Below are 5,037 nucleotides of genomic sequence, written 5' to 3' on the forward strand. Positions count from 1 at the left end.
GATGGGAATTTGTCTTTAGTTTGGTCAGATAGATGGTATGGTGATTCCTCTCCTTGTATCATGGCGCCACATCTCTGCAACCTCATAAGTCCAAGGATCAGAAGACGGCGCACCGTTGCTAAAGCTCTACACCAAGAGCAGTGGATAAAAGACATTGTCGGATTCGCTACAGTGCAAATACTCTCTGAATATGTCCACCTTTGGCATGCCCTCAATGGAATTCAGCTAGTACCTGGGTCGAGGACATCGTGTCCTGTAGATGGACTCCATCCGACAACTACACGGCTAGATCGGTATATAGGGCCTTCTTCCAAGGAGCTATCAAGCTGCACACAATGCAAGTTCATTTGGAGAGCGTGGGCGCCTCTGAAAGTGAAGTTCTTCATGTGGTTAGCAGTTAAGGACCGCCTGTGGACTGCTCAACGGAGACAGCATCGGGGACTGCAGGATCATGCTGCTTGTGCTTTGTGCAAGCAAGAACCTGAGACTTCGAATCACATCTTCGCGCAATGCTCTTTAAACTTCTTACCGAGCAAGGTATGTGGCAAGAATTGTTACATAACAAATATTTGAAGAATAAAACTCTTTCTCAAGTAGAGGCAAAACCCACTGCTTCACCCTTCTGGAAAGGACTGATGCGGGTCAAGGATGGATTCTCGTAGATGCTCTAAAGAAGAGAGGAATCGACTTGGCTTTTATGCCGATCTCGTGGAGCATTTGGAAGGAGCGTAACAGCAGGGTTTTTAGCAGGTCGCCGGGAAAGCTCTATGGGCAACTGGCCTGTGAGATCAGTGAGCAAGCGCTCTTGTGGTGCGGCGCTGGAGCTAAGTAGCTGATAGAACTGTTCTTCTTCAGTTTTCCTTCCTGCTGTTTGGTCGAGGTGTTCTGTTTCTAAGTTAAACTTCCGGAGATCGTATTCCGTGTGCGTGCAAGTTACAGAGATTTAAAAAAGAAACTACAGAGACAATTTACGGAGGTGCTAGTTTGCTTTAACTGAACGTAACACGACAATCTGTTCTCAATAGTTACTGTTTTCTGCATTGGCCATGAACAGAGAAGCTATGAATTAACGCATGGTTCTTCAGATGCTAAGGGTATGAACCGACACATAAGCTGTGAATTAACGCATTGGCCATGAACAGAGCCCGGCGACCTCACCGCCCAGTTCCGCCCGCTGCCCAAGACCGGAGACCGGTTTTTCTTCACCTCCTGCAAGAAGGGCGCGCGCGTCGCCGGGCCTGGATCCTTTGTTCATGCATGTGGTGAGTTCGGATACTTTGTGAAATACAAATTATAACTTCTCTAATTTACATACAAAGTTCAAAATTTCAGTGAATTTTACCATCTTTGTAAATGAACAATTCTCACTCCTTGCTGAAAAGGAAGGAGTCATACCATTGCTGGAAGATACTTAGACACTACTTTATGCAGATGATTAGTGTTCATATCTCCTTCAACTAAATGATATTATGTTTATTTGCTTCTCTGGCTACTGTCCATATCTCATATTTGGATTTTGCTGCTTCTAGGTGTGTGATCTTGTTCTGCTAAGAGCACAGATATTTGTTGTTTCATGGACCAGATTATGTGTTAGTGCAATTAGGAAAACGGCATGGACACAGCACCAGCCTACCACTTCCACTTCCCTGGCCATTGGTCGGAGAGAGGCTTAAGCTTGTGGGAGAGGTTATATTGACATAATTTCCTATCATCGCCTAAAAAGTGCTCCACATTATTTCACAGGAGGCTTACTAGATACTGACACAAGACTAATCCACCACGCGAAAAAGGAGTGCAATATGAAGAGGATCATATGAGCGCGAAATGCCAGATCGCTGACGTCATCCATCTGTAAGGAGATTTGAAAAACTAAAAACGCCATAAATTTTAAACATGATATTTAAATTAAATTTTTCATTTGTTATAGCCACATCAAAATGTGTACAATTAAAATAAAAAATAAAAAAAAGAAAGAAAAGAAATGGAAAAGGAAAGGAAAATTAAAGGAAGAGGAAAGAGAATACCAGAACAAAAGGAAGAAAAAAGTAAAGCAAATGGAAAATAAAAGGAGAAAAACTTGCTAAATGGTGTAACTGCAGCAATGCTAATCCAAGGAAAAGATTGCAAAACGTACGCGTGGGCCAAATTCGTCATGACCGGTCCAATAATCCTCCAAAACTCTTGGGTCTGCAAAATAGACAGTTACCCGAACTATTATTGGGCTGAAATTTTGGGCCGAATTGAAGCCTCCCTGCTGCAACAGCAGTGGTATAATGGACTGTTGGTTTCAATGAACTCTCGTGCCTAATTTGAAAACTCCAATCCCTCTGGGATCCCGAACTTTTCACTAGGTAGGTAATTCATGGAGATATAATTTTAATTATCATCGTGGGGTTTTTCCATCCCTGGGTTTTGCTCCCCCTTGCTTTCAAAAGGTGCCTCATGGTAAGGGTTGCGCGAGCTTTGCATGACATTGAAGCAACCAACGCATGATTTCTAACTTCATCGTTATGAGGAGTGACACAAAGGATGACAGAATGAACTACATGTCAAATTTGCATTCTTTGTCACATACTCCTCTGCAGATTTAGTGCTGGCCATCTGTCTATAAATTAATGAGCATTGGCGTGGCATCCAGCCTGAAATATTGCAGAAATTTGGCATGAAAAATAGCAGATGTTTCGCTAGAGTTAAGCTAGCCAACACCCCCCCCCCCCCCTAAGATGGTGGTGGAAACTGATGGTGGTGGAAACTGAAGAGCGCAGATCATTTGATCATTATTAGCAGCCAATGCCGTCTACAAGTGGGAAGTATGTACCCAACTTTAAATGTAACTTCCTGTCACCAGCTTCAAAAGTTTATCTGCCACCGATGCAATTATGTTAGCAGTCGAAACCAGCCACCGATGTAATTATACATTAGCCTAAGGAGTACTCACTGCAATGTGAAGTTGTAATTAGATCTAGGCAATGTATCTTTCATATCAAGTTTGGTGCAAATTCATGACGTGATGAGGTCGAGCTTGCAAAAAAGCAGATCAATAGAATGAAGTAATGGCTTCATTGCTTTACTTCTCGCAGGATTAATTACAATCAGAATAACAGGAAATCATGTCTGCAGCTTTATTACATAGTAGGCGACTAGCAAAAACTGAGAGAACGGAAATGGCTTCATCGCTTCACTCATACCGGTTTCAATTTCAAATAACAATAACCAATGATTGCTTAAAACAACATATAAATTTGGGAATCTATGCTGCATGTAGGACAGGAATTTTGGCGGTTCAGACATGAACATTCGCATTTTGTACCCACTTACACCAGTCGAGTAGGAATGCAGGGCTGCACCTGGGAGAGGATGGTATGCTTTGGGTGAGGGTGCAGAGGGTGAATCAAGTAGCTACTCTCCATAGGCTCGAGGGAAGCTGTTGGTGGAGTCGAGCAGCTACGATGGAATCGAGCAGTAGTGCTAGGCGGAGTCGAGGGAGTGTTGGTGTATGTGACGGGGTAGCACAGCAGCGGACGGCGACGAGCGGCATACTACGGCGTGGGAAGGACGCGGCGGCGGCGGAGAGCAGCGGATTGGGCTTCGGCTAGTGGGCTGGCGTGCGAGTAGTTTCTGTGCCTTTTGAACTGAGCTGATGCTAGGTTCATTTTCTTTTTCTGGAATAACCAAGTCAGTCAGCCAGCATAGGTTCTTTCGTCTTAACGGTGGTACCGAGAGGATGATTTTTGTTGACTCAGAAATTACTGATCTCCAAAGAATTTACGAGTGATATTTGGTGAGATTACTTCAAAAATTGTCACAAAATCTTTATATTTGGTGAGTGTTCCACCTTGCTTGTCATCATAACAATCCGCAGTGACTTTGTTCATTTTAACTGTCACCAAAATTGTGGGACAGTGACAAAAAATCCGATCTGTAGTGGATCCTTGGACCGCATTGAAGCCTCGAAGTAAATAGAGACATTGAGATTCTCTCTTTCAAGTTTAGTGCTACAAATGTGTGATGCACCAGATAACATGAAAACCAGGCATGTATTTGATGACCTATGTTGAAGGTTGTTATTCTTCATGTGGCAGTGTGGGATGATCGGACGAGCACAAGGAGGCTCTCCTCTCCTCATGCATATATAACTTTTATGGAAGAAAATCAAGCAACTTTTGCATGAATCTGATCACTAGAAACACTTTATTGCAGGCATTGAGATCAGTAGTTATATATAGACTACAAAAAAAATTACATTCTTTATGATTCAAGTTCTATGCATGTACTTGTCCAAGAAAAAAAATTATGTTGAGATACAAATTTGAGATGTTCGAGGAAACTAAGAAGTCTTTTCTTGTCAAACAACTCCACAAACTTACCAATTCCTAGATGTTGCTGTTACAAAAATTTCATTTCAGGCTCAAGAGTTATAGATTGGCCAAAAGGTCATCACCCCATGTGGAATCTACATTAGAAATGCCACTAGGTGTTTTGCATCGTTTAGTGTAAAATGTAGCCTCTCCATAGAATTATTCTACGGCATTCTAACAATGATGGTGGAGTTACAAGTTTTGGATGAAAACGCCTGACGAGATGCACATCGAGTCATCAGTTGGTGTGAGCCAATGTTTTGCAACCCAAATCCTGTGCTTGTGCGATGCTTTTAGATGTCTGATTATTAGCTTCATATTGAATTCGCCCTGTTACCTTTTTAGGTTGAATGGTCTGAAGCAAGAAGAAAAGATCACTGATCCCTATAGGTTGTGCAACCATTAATAATGAGCAAAATGAATTATATTGACCTAGAACATTTCGCCAGATAAGTGAATGACTGCCATTACTTTCTTTTCCCCGCATGAATGCACCAAAAAAACATTTCTGCTTCCATATATACGTGGAGATATTGAGAGAATTGATTTATACATTTTCTATTGGATCACTTCCAGTTTATCATTGTTGATATTTTGGAAAATTATTCATGTAGACTCATAGTTTCAATTAAACATCCTTTAGAATATTGCTATTTCATAAAGTTAAGGTTTTGCTACA

Source organism: Setaria viridis, chromosome 8 (assembly GCF_005286985.2).
Source record: "Setaria viridis chromosome 8, Setaria_viridis_v4.0, whole genome shotgun sequence".
Taxonomy (NCBI): Eukaryota; Viridiplantae; Streptophyta; class Magnoliopsida; order Poales; family Poaceae; genus Setaria; species Setaria viridis.